This window comes from Macaca nemestrina, chromosome 14 (genome assembly GCF_043159975.1).
Source record: "Macaca nemestrina isolate mMacNem1 chromosome 14, mMacNem.hap1, whole genome shotgun sequence".
NCBI lineage: Eukaryota > Metazoa > Chordata > Mammalia > Primates > Cercopithecidae > Macaca > Macaca nemestrina.
The window spans coordinates 84,438,679-84,451,407 of record NC_092138.1 but is presented as its reverse complement, the minus strand read 5'-3'; positions in this window follow the sequence as shown (position 1 = coordinate 84,451,407).

Here is a 12,729-nt window from a genome sequence, read left to right as displayed (position 1 = left end):
CCTGACCAGATATTGAATCTGCCCTGATCTTGGCCTTCCCAGCCTCCAGAACTGTGAGAAATAAATTTCTATTGTTTGCAAGCTACCTAGCTTATAGCATTTTGTTACAGCAGCCTGAAGGGACTAAGACAACCCCCTTGGACAGCTGGTACAAAAACTGAGATTTAGTCTCTCTACCTTCAGTTTCCTTATCTATAAAACGGGGATAGATTCGTAAGTATTAAATGCTATACTATGTACTTAGTTTGGGACCTGACTCTAGTACATGCTCAGTAAAATTTTTAGAAGCTATCATTATTTATTTACCATACATTTGGGAAAAACAGGTGTTAATAATTTGGCCATTTGATACCTCCTTGATTGCTTTACTGATAATGGTTTTGGCTAACATTTCTGGATGGTAAAATAATGTTGAAGAATATTTAATATTACCTGACACGATTTGTTAATCACGTACAGTGTCAACTTGAAAAAACTTCAAGTATATTTGTGAAGATGGGTTCAATTCTATAGTCGTTGAAGCTTAAGTGAGAGAGCTCTTATCAAAGCCCCTGCAAAATATGAGGCCTTCACTAGTTATCACATAATTCACTAATGATATTTTGCCTGGAAGTGTTTTCTACTCAATGTTTTTCAGTTTGTTAGGGAGGCCAAAAAAGAAAAAAAAAAAAAAAAAAGACAATTTTTGCTAAAAATAGCATAGCTTGATTCATCATCATTTTAGACAAATATGTAATGAAACAGGAAGCAACTTTGAAAGCCCTCTTAACTACACTGATATACATGTGTTTTAGCTATGGTGGGGGAGGGTGCTAGATTTGAGAAGAGAAACATCAGGGATATTAGGTCCAAAAAGGAGAGTAGAAAGAGGCGTCCCAGAAGCAGACTTTGGCTCTCCTCTCCCAAGCTCTGATGCTTGAGCAAGAGGGAGAGAGAAGAGAGAATCACATCTGCCCACTGCAGTCCCACCAACCACAGGTGTGGCCTGCTGCGAGAGGAGAAAAGCGCTGGCTCAAGTGGGCTTGGACCAGGACTGGACTTCCAATACCCACAAGGGGGACTTTCTGAGATGTCAGTAAGACACCTGCTACTGGGAGTCATCATAAGGGAGAAATGAAAGTCCTTCGCATCTGTAGTCCCACAGAACCCCACTGCTCCATGAACCAGTTATACAGCGGAAGGGCAGGACGCTGGACAGCAAAAATGAATGAAAACTGAGAAATGTGATTCGCAGATATTTAACATCTAAAAGTATTTGGCAGATGTTTTTCAAGGCTGGCCACTCTCAGATAACCACTGCAAGGCAAACCCAATTGCCCACTGCCCAAGACAAGTCTAAGAATGTGGTGAAAGTTGATGGTGGGAAGGGAGATGGTGCAATGAAAATGATAGCGTTCATGGGGAAAATCGAGGCTCTTAGCAGTGGTCAGCTCTCTGCACTGAAGTCACTGAAGCTGAGCATTTCCCTGAGACAGAAGAGAATGACCATGGCTCAGTGAGGGACATGACCTGACCTCCCAGCAGGATGCGGCCCTCATGGAAATTTTTTTCCAAGATCATCCTGAGAATGCTACAGCATGGCACCTCTTTAGTGACTTTCTGAGCCTCTCCTCTTACAAATCACGAACGAGGCTCATAAAAAAATAACTTGGAAAATAAATCCTGAATGCACATATTCAAGTAAGTCTGAATTTTTAATATTTATGTATGTGTGTATATATGTATATATATATTAAAAATATATTTTTGAGATAAGATCTAGCTCTGTCAGCCAGGCTGGAGTACAGTGGCGCAATCATAGCTCACCGCAGCGTTGAACTCTTGTACTCATGTGATTCTCCCTCCTCAGCCTCCCAAGCAGCATGTGACTACAGGCACCCACCACCACAACTGGCTAAAGGATTTTTAAAATATTATGACTCTAAGACAGAGAAGGAAAATGGCCTGGCTGCCAACCTGATGGGATGTCACTGCTCTTCGCTTTTACCTCCTTCCCTGTCACTGGTAAACTCAGTGCTATGAAGTGTGCAGTTTACATGCCTGGGTTGCACAGTCACACAAGCTTGAGTCCTACTTTGCAACTTTCTAGCCACATGACCTTGGGCAATTTATTTAATCTGACTAAATAAATACTTGGCAAACTCTTGGCATGATACCTGCTGTAAAGGAAGTGTTCAGTGTCGGCTATTGTTTTTATTAAGAGCAGCTCCCCGTGAACTCAGTAGCCAGACAGGAAATCTTCTGTTGATTTTTGTTTTTCCCCAGTTGGGAATCATTTCAAGCTCTTCTACCTTAACAACAGAGTATTATGGAGTAGGATACAGATCACATTAATTTTTAGCCTCAAGTGTAAGACTTCAAAGACATTTTCCGCTTTGGAATAAGCATGGTGGGCATTACTCCCCACTTCCAGGTGAAGGGTGGAGAATGCATCCATGTAGCTCAAGTTCTTGCTTACTTTCCTCTACCAGTAGGGAGAATTGGAAAGACAAGTTTGCGGAGTACAGATAGAATCCTTACGATGCTCCATTTTTAACAATCTGGAAGAAGAGGCACGGAAAGGTTAAGATCATCCAGCAAGCAGTCAAGCCAGGATTGTGTGTCCTACTTTGCAATTTTCTAGCCATGCGACCTTGGGCAATTTACTTAATCATACTAAATAAAAAATATATGTTTGGCAAATTCTTGGCATGATACCTGTTATAAAGGAAGTGTTCAGCGTCAGCTATTGTTCCCAAACAATGGGATTGCAAATCCTTTCAGTCTGTCCCCAAACACAGTGCCTTCCCCTCCATACTGTGTGTGGATCCTCTGCCTGCCCCGACAGGACCAGCTCCAAAATCTGCAGGGTCAAAGGTGATTCTGTGGTTAACATGTACCAAATGCTTTCCTTTGCAAGTTGGAGATTTTAAACCACAGCCCCCTCCCTCTCTTGAACATTCATTTCTTTCCTGCAAATAAGCAAAACATACTGTTTTCCTTGAAATTCTGCATGTTCAGCGGGATATTTTTGGGCATTGAGGTGGATTGTAATGCAAATGCCCTTGATTTTCTTGGGACTCTCTTTCTCCCGTGAATTTCAGTGAGTGATAGGCTCCCTCGAAATAAATGCGCTTTTGATAGATGAAAATTCTCCTTTCCCATGTGAAATGTGCTTGGTGGCAGATACTTCCATTTGGCAGAATTTGTTTAATAACTCAGCGTCGTGCGGGCTCAGCTGGGCAGAACCTGAAAGATGAAGCGAGAATCTGGGGCTGGGACCCAGAGGGCCCAGGTTGGGTCAGGGTAGGGACCAAGATACAGAAAGCTAAAAACTGGGGTCTCCACATCAACCAAGAACCAGGAACTGGAGTGACTGGTAGGTGACTAATAGGTGCAAAGAACACAAATGTGGAGAGAAGGTAAGCAAGGGTGGGAGGGGTGGGAACAGATGGACAGAGCTCAGGAGTGAGAACAATATTAGAGCAGCTGCGGTTGATTCTGTCCTTTGTGTTAGAGCAGCTGCATTTAGAGCCGTGCTTTTAGCTCATTATATGGAAGAATTCTCTTCTTATCAGAGCAATCTAGCAAGATAGGCAATGCAGAGAAATGAGCTTCCTGTCACCAGAGGTGTGCAACTTCCAGCAGAGCTTCCTACGCTGAGAGTGTGGTGGGACTGGATCACACGTGAGGTCCCTTCTGCACTCAGATGCTGTGATTTGTGTCACTCCTTGGAGGAACCCCCTGTCGTGGCTCCCCATTGACCTCCAGGTCACAGCCTGACTTCTGGCACAGCCTCCAGGGCCTTCTCTGACCTGGCCCCAGCCTCCTCTCTGGTCATTCCACCACACTGCCAATTGTCTAGGTTCCATCTTGATGTCCCTGGAATCATCTTAGTGTGTTCTGTTCCCCTGTGCATCTGGGCCCTTCTTTAGCCCTTTACCCGTTACACTTATCTCTTCTTTGTCCTTCATCTGGTTAACTCTTGCTCATCCTTCCAGTCCCTTCCTCCTGGAAGCCCTCTTTCCTGAGCCCTGAGAATGGCCTAGTGTCTCCTCTGGGCTTCCACTGCCCCTGGTCCTTCCCATTCACAACACTCGATACGCTGCTCTGGAATTCTGACTCACTGCACTGGGAGCAACCACCAGAGGCAGGGAAATGTCTGTCTTGTTCATTTTTCAATCCCCAGTGCCCATTGCCCTACCTGGCAGCTAATAAATGCCCAATACAGTCCTGTTGCTTTTGAAGTGGTTGAATATCTGCCGTCACTGGACCACAGCTGCACTGTCCCCTGAGCCCTTCTGGCCAGTCCCTTAGGCTGCCGGCTGAGCACAGAGATTGGGTTTCGTGGCTAACTTTACAACACTGGGGTCTGACGTTAATTAATTTTTAAAATCAGGTTTTCCCCATACTCATTGAGTCCGGAGATTTTTTTAGAAGGTTAATTGAGGCAAAAATGAGAGAGAACATCTGTCTTTCATCCCCAGAGAGAGGATAGCATCCTCCATGAAGTGGCAAAGTCGCTAATGAATGAACCACTTAGCTTGGAGGGACCAGGATTCTAATTCTGGGTCCTCCGTTAACCTGCTGTGTGACCTTGGGTTAACTGCCTATCCTCTCTGGGCAACATTCATTTAGCAAATATTTGTTGCAGTCCCACGTGTTCCTAGCACTTTGACATGGCTGAACACAGACAAGATTGAACACAGACGTGATTTCTGTCCTGACAGAATTTACAGTTTAATGGAGAGACAGACAATACATCAGCAAACAGCCAAATATCTAAGTATCTCAATACAAATTGTGACAAGAGCTACAAAGGAACTGAACAATGTACAGGAACAACAAATAATGGAGGTGAGTGTGGAAGAAAATACTTAATGAAGCAGTAATATTAAAGTCTGAAGGTTACAAAAAAAGCCAGTGATAGAGTGCTCCAGGCAGATAAATAATGGCTGTGCAATGGTCCTGGGGCATAAATCATTCAGAAATCAGGAGAAGGCCAATGTGCTTGCAGAATAATTGGTGAGGGGAAAATCTCATGTGTGAAATGGGGATGATAAGGTATGTCTGCATTAGCTCCCTCCCAGGGTCTTAGCAAGTAGCAAGTGGTGGATCAGATTTTGCCTAATACAAGTACATAATTGTTGCTCAGTAAATAGTTAAATGAATGATACAGTGATTCCTTTGAGGGAATAAAAATATTTGCATTGGTAATTATTATCCAATTAAGACCAATTTTTACATTCATTAATACATTTCAAAGACTCAGGTTTGGCCGTCAGGATTACTAAGGATAACGGCAGCCACTTATATTCAAATCTGTCCATACATCCTCCTGAAAATCTTACAGAACAAAAAAGCAGAGCAAATAAAATTACTGTTGGCCCACGCCTATAGCATAGCTAGGAGTCAGAAAACATTAGAAGCTTCCATTTACATGTAAGTGGGAAAACAAACATCTGAAGCCAGTGAGGTTGATTGTGAATGCACAGCACAGCAGAAGGTCAGGCAAAGACTGCGGCAAGGTCCTACAGTGGTAGGATTCAGATCACACTAACCAAATCTCATCCCAAGAAACAGAGGTATTTCTCCAGCCTGAGTAAGAGAGCACCACAAGGAACAGGTCTGAGACCGGGGAGATTAAATATTTCCTGTGGGGAGTCGAAAATAAGATTGCTATAAAGAGGTTCTCCTACTACAGGTAGAGACAGCCTCGAGACTGTGCGGCTTCCAGGAAGAGGGAAGATTCCTAGAAAGGAGAGGATCCCTTGAGGATTTGAAGACGAAAAGAAAGAGAAACATGACCCCTCCCCCCACAAAATCCCTCAAACAAAGGAGTATCAAAGAATCAGAAAAAGTCACATTAAAAGCCCCATTTCTTAAACAATTGTTCTTTTCTGCAGCAACAAAAGAAAGAGATTTTGAACTTAGAACCCAGTAGGCCACTCAAACCCCTTCCTCCTGTCTCTATGCTTATCTGTTAGGAAAGTCCAACTGAAATAAATAATAAACATTAAAATAACCCAACATCCACACAAAATTACTTCAAAAAGAAAATGGAAAATGAGAATCAAAACATTACAGCAGATGAAAACATACACAAAAAAAGACATGACACAGGAAAACTATAACACAACACTCCAATGGGGTGAAAATACATAAAAAATGAATTTTAGATATTAAAGATTGACACTTTTTGACAAGTTCAAAACTCAAAAAATAGTGTAAACAAGAGGAAGGCATGAAATAGGAGCTGGCTTGACTCCAGAAATTGAAAGAAACATAAAAGTATATGAAAAATAAAGACTAAAGTAGGAAATACCCCAAGGGAGAACAGCTACAACCAAGAATATAGAAATGAAAAGAGGCAAGAAAACAAAGCCGAAAGAAAAGGTTATAAAGATCAGAGAGAACATGATAGCTACTGAAGACAGGCAAAGAAGGTTAACATATGTATCGTCAGAGTTCTTGAATTAAAAAAGAAAAACAAAATAACAGGACCCTTAATTAAAACTATAATTCAAGAACTCTCCTGAAATAAAAGAAGACATGAATTTACACATTAAAAAGGCTTCTCAGAATGGTCAACTCCAAGTCATACCCTAGTGAAAATATTAGATATTCAAGTGGAAGAAAATACTCTGAGCTTTCAAACATAAAGACCAAGGAAATAAAATAATCTTGGCACTACTTTTCAGTAGCAACTGTCTTAGTGTGTTTGTATTGCAATAACAAAATACCTAAGACTGAGTAATTTTATAAAGAACAGAAATTTATTTTCTCATGATCATGAAGGCTAAGAAGTTCAAGATTAAGTTGCTGACATTGGTGCCAGTCAGGGCTGCTCTCTGCTTTCAAGAAGGTGCCTTGTTTCTGTGTCTTCCCATGGTGGCAGGTGGAAGGACAAGAAAGGGATGAACTCTGTGTCCTCACATGGCAGAAGAGAGTGAACCCACTCCTGAAAGCCCTTCCATAACAACTTTGATCCATTCATGAGGACCCCTCCTGGGACCTAAATACCTCTCAAGGGTCCCAGCTCCCAACATTGTTGCATTGGGGATTAAGTTTCTAGCATATAAATTTTGGGGCACACATTCAGACTACAGCAGCAACACATAAAGCTAGTCATCAATAGAGTAACGTTTCCAAGAAACTCAAGTTAAAATGAACCTGGAAGGAAGGAATTTTATGTCCAGTGATCTGTCTTTCAATATCAAGACTAAAAAAAATAGTTTAAACATAAAAGAATTTATAGAATATTGCATTCATGAGTCCCTTCTGAGAAATCTACCAGAAGAAGAACTTTATCCAACCAGGAGATGACTGGAGAAATGTTGACAGATTTTGATCATTGGATGTATTTAATCATAGATGTATAACAAAATTTAGATTTCCACAAAGATGGAAGAAGAGTATGTAAATATATATTCTGAGAAAGTTGAAATAATATGACTAAAAAGGAGGAAGGGAGAGAAAAAGAGAAGAGTAAAATAAGCTAATTATTGCTGCGTAGATGAGAGTCAAAGAATATCATTTAAGGTCAAAAAAGCAAATAGTAGTTAATATAAGTAAGGAAAGGAGACTAACAGCATTAAGTAAAGCTGTTAGCTGAACATAACGACTAAAGCAAATATTCAAACCTTTCTAAACACTAAATGAAATAAAAACACAAAACAAAAAAATTTTAATGGCAAATGACAGAACTAAGACTAAAATCATATCAATAAATGTAAATAGGCTTAATTTACCTACTGGAATAAATAGATTTTCAGATTGGCTTATGAGACAAAACTCAACTCTATTCTATTTTCAAGACACATATCAGAAACTAAGTGAGTAGATAAGGCTAAAAATAAAGGATTGAACCAAAATATGCAAGGTGAAAAGGAATCTGATACCTTGACCTATCACATGATAAAATTCAGGCCAGAAAAATTAAGTGAGACAAAGCAGAACACTTAATAATTTCAGGCTGCAATTCACAATGAAGATGTAACAATATGGATACCAACACAGCAAATAACATAGAGCAGTAGTCCCCAAACTTTTTGGCACCAGAGACCAGTTTTGTGGAAGACAATTCTTCCACAGATGGCAGTGGGAGTGGGGATGGTTTCAGGATGAAACTGTTCTACCTCAGATCATCAGACATTAGATTCTCATAAGGAGTGTGCAACCTAGATCCCTCACATGCACAGTTTACAATACAGTTCATGCTCCTATTAGAATCTAATGACGTTGCTGATCTGACAGGTAGTGGAGCTCAGGTGGTAATGCTCACTCACCCACTGTTCACCCTCTGCTACACAGCCTGGTTCCTAACAGGCCACGGACCAGGGATTGGGGACCTCTGACACAGAGCAATCTTCAGAAAGCAGAAACTATAGGAAATGCAAAAAGAAATGTATAGAAACTACTAATGATGAGAGATTTTAAATACCACTCTCACTCCAAAAAGGTGAAGTAGACAAAAGATAAAAATGGGTAAAATTTCTGAACAACATAAATCAGTAAGATAAATCTCATGTATATCTATCAAAATTTACACCCTGATAGTAAAGAATACATCTTTTATCCAAGTGCACATGAAACATTCATAAAAATTAATGACACATTGCATTACAGTGGAAACTTTTCTAAGTTCCAGGAAAAACAATATAGACAGACTGAATAGACAGTTAACTTTGTCATGAAAAATAATTAAAAAGAACAAACACACAAAATAAGAAATGACAAGGAAGAAATAACCATTGAAACAGAAAAATTAGTAAGATCACCTTCTACAATTAAGTGTATGTAAATTTTAAAGCCTAGATGGAATAATTTTCTAGGAAAAATATCATTTACCGGAATTGACACAAAAGGAGATAGCTTATATAGATCAATGCTCATAATAGATAAAGTTATGGAATAATAACCAACCATAAAACTACTGGGTCCACATGGTTTAAGAGGGGAATTATACTATTCCTTCAAAAATCAGATAATCCCAATGCCATTTAAACTGTTCCAAATAACAGAAAAATAATGCAAATTTTAAATTTCATTTATACAATGAAAATAATATTAATACTTTAACCCAATAAATATTGTGCAAAAAAGTTACAGACCAATCTCACTTTTCAATAACTATACAAAAATTGTGTCAAAAAATCCAATAGCACATTGAAATTAATACATATGGCCAAGTTTTATTACAACAATTCAAGGATGGTTCAATATTAGGAAATTAATGTAATTCTAAAAGTTAACAATTCTAAGAAGAAAAATAATACTATTATCTTCATAAATATTCTTCTTAAGATAATGCAACTCAATATATCCACAAAGTAATAAACAAATAATAAATTTAGGCCAATTGCAGTAAAACTACCAACACTTTTTTTCTGAAACTAGACAACTTGATTCTAAAGTTCATGTGAAAACAAACAAGAACAGCCAGGAAGACACCAAGAATTTAGAGCAATAGCCAGAGGAGCTAGTTCTCTCAGATACTAAAATATATGAGAAAACCTCTAAAATTATGATGATATAGTATTAACACATAATTTAACAGATATATCAATAGAACAGGGTAAGAAAGACCAGAAATAGAACCACTACACATGGAAATTTGATGTTACTAAAGGAGGAATCTCAAATCTTTGGAGAAATATGAACTTTAACACAAATGATATAGGACAACTAGTCACTTGGGAAATCATAAAATTGGATTGTACATCATACCTAGATGAATTTATGGATGGATAGAAGGGAAAAAAATCCATGAGACCTTAGTGAATACTTGAAAAGAGAGAAAAACAGAGAGAGAAAAAGAGACAGAGAAGGGGGGAACTCAGAGGCCAGCACCAAAGGGACTGTTACCCCAACTCCTTACTCTGAAACTTGGTAATGAAAGAATTCAGTCTTTACTTGGCTATTTTAAGGGGCTCTATAGACTATGCCAATTAGTTGATGAAAAATACAAGAGATGGGGGGAAAATGTTAAATGATGTGACAAGGAAACAAGCAGGAAACTCCAAAATGTGAAACATTCTACAAGATGGTAGTAGCCTAATATTTTCAAAAGTCAATAAAGGCCTAGGTGAGAGATGTTTGAGATTAGAGGAGACAGAGGAAATATAACAACCAAATGCAATATATGAACCTTAATTGGATCTTGGTTAGGGGCAAACTATAAAAACATTTTGGGGACAACTGGGAAATTTTAATGAGGACTTGATATTAGATGATAATATAGAATTATTGTGAATGTTCTTAGATGCAAAGTGGCATTTGGTTGTGTAAGAGAATGTTCTTATTTTTAGATGCATGAGTGTTGAAGAATTATATCTGCAACTTCTTTCAAGTACTATAGCCCCCCCCACCAAAAAAGAGAAAGATGGTTATATAGCTCTAAATTGATAGAAGACAGATAGATATGTAGATAATGGATGGCTAGATGAATAGATAAGGATAGATAAAGCATATATGACCAAATGTTAACAACTGTTGAATCTAGGTGGTGAGCATACAGGTGTTTCAAACATACTTGAAGAGTTGGATACACAAATTTGCCTAAGACCCAGATTTCATAATTTTTGAGCTCTTCCTGCGTGCCAGGCCCATTACTCCATACTTTTACATAAGCAATTGTGTTTTATTCTTATAACTGATCTGTTGGGTGGGCATTACTCTCTCCATTTTATGAATAGATGAATGAAGCTATCAATTCTTGACCAATGCCACAGAGTGTAATTCAAACACAGATCTGTCTGACTCACAAGTCCAGACTCTATTAAACTGTAGCCATATCTACAAAGGAACCAGGCAAATCTAGTATGTCAGAAACTGAAACATAACTCAGAGAGAATCATACAGAAACATGTTAAATCAAAATCACTCCAAGTCTTTTCAGGCACTCCCAATAGAGGACACAGGGTGAGCACAGGGAGGAAAACCGTAAGGTGGAACACGGCCTGGAACAGCAGTTGTTGCTGGTTTCTAGGGTGTGTTGGGAGGATGTTGGGAGACTGAGCTAGAAAAGACAGTTGGGCCAGGTCATGGCAGGACTTGAGTGTTAGGTGGAGAAGTCTGGGCTGGCTCTGACTGGCATAGGGAGCCATGGAAAGTCTGTACATGGGGGAGGACACAGGCAGACAGTGATGTGTTCACCACTTTCTTCCTTCTCAATAGGAGACCATTTTTAAACAAACGCAAACAAAGCCTACAGAAAGAATTGGAGCAAATTGTTGATGTGTTATTTATAAACTGGGGATTGGTCAAGTGGAAAAAAAAAAAAAACCTTAACAAGATTAAAAATTCATGCAGAAAGAACCACTCAGTGGCTTGTAAAAACCCTTAGTAAAGAAGGAAAAAATGAAAAGCTGTTTCATAAAAGATTGAAGCTCCAGCTTACTCAAGGCTTGAGCACAGGCAGAAAGCTCTCTTGGCACCATAGTTCTGTAATAAATTGGAGTGTTGCTATGGTGGGAAGGCTTCGTGGGGAGCAGGCACTTTCTGTGCTGGTTGTAGCACTGGTTATTGTCCAAGGGCTTTGGAACCACCAAACATGGAATGGGCCTTTCCACCCTCTCATCATACCACACAGCCAGAGGCCAAAGTTGGGGGCATCACAGAACTACAGTCTCTCAGACTTGGGAGACTAGAATGGTCACAGCATCCTCTGTGCCCTCTCATCCCCATCAAGAGATCATCTGTATTTTCTTCTCCATAAAATAAAGAGAGCATTTATCATTCGTTTCTGATCACAAAACTAACAGATGTTCAATAGTAATTTCAAAAACATAAAAAAGCTCAAAGAAGAACATTTTAAAAATCACTCATCATTTTATCATCCAGAGATAGACAGTTATATACATTTTCACAAAATATAATCATATTGAATATGCTATTTTATAATGTGCTTTCTTCATCTAATAATACAAAATTTTACCCATGTGAATGAACAATATCCTATGATAACATGAAAAACCCCAACTTAACTGATCCCCTTTTCATAGACATTCAGGTTCGGGTTGCTTCCAATTTTAGTTTAATGACAAATCATACTATAGTGAACAACCTTGAACACAAATATTCTTAATGCACTTTGGTTATTCCATAGAAAACAACTTTTTAAGATAGAAAATCATGTTTTTCCTTCCACATGAGTCATATTGTCCTGTGGCTTTCCATTCATTCTATGATCTTTATTTCTTCAGAAACAGGTGTGTGTGCCACCTAGAGTTTAGGCCAAAAAAGTCATTGTTCTACTTTAAATCAGACTAGAGTTTTGAGGCAATAGCATAAAAGATGGGTTTTGTTGAGAAAGATTTAAGTTCTTTCAATTCTAAATGCTTCTTTACCCATCAAGAACAGAGCCCGATGATCTCAAATTGTACAATTTTTCCATAAAGTCACATTATAGAGAAAATGATGATTGATAAGGTAAGTTCCCATCAGAGAGAAAGGGGAAGGAAAGGAAAAATGAGGAGAGAGAAGGAAATATGCCAAGAAGAGACTCAAGTGTCCTGGCTGTCTTTTGCAGTGGAAATCCTAGGATGGGGGCAGGGAAGGAATAGGTGGCAGAAAGGTGTTGTGTATACCATAGGTGGAAGGTTGAAGGGAAATACTCTTACACTCCATTGTACCTTTTATTACTCTGGGAGGCAGCACCTTTACAGGACACTGCTGCACCAACATGGGCAGCTGAAAGGAATTCAGGTGTGGTATAATTAGGCTGAGAGAGAGCCCAGTTCCCTTCTC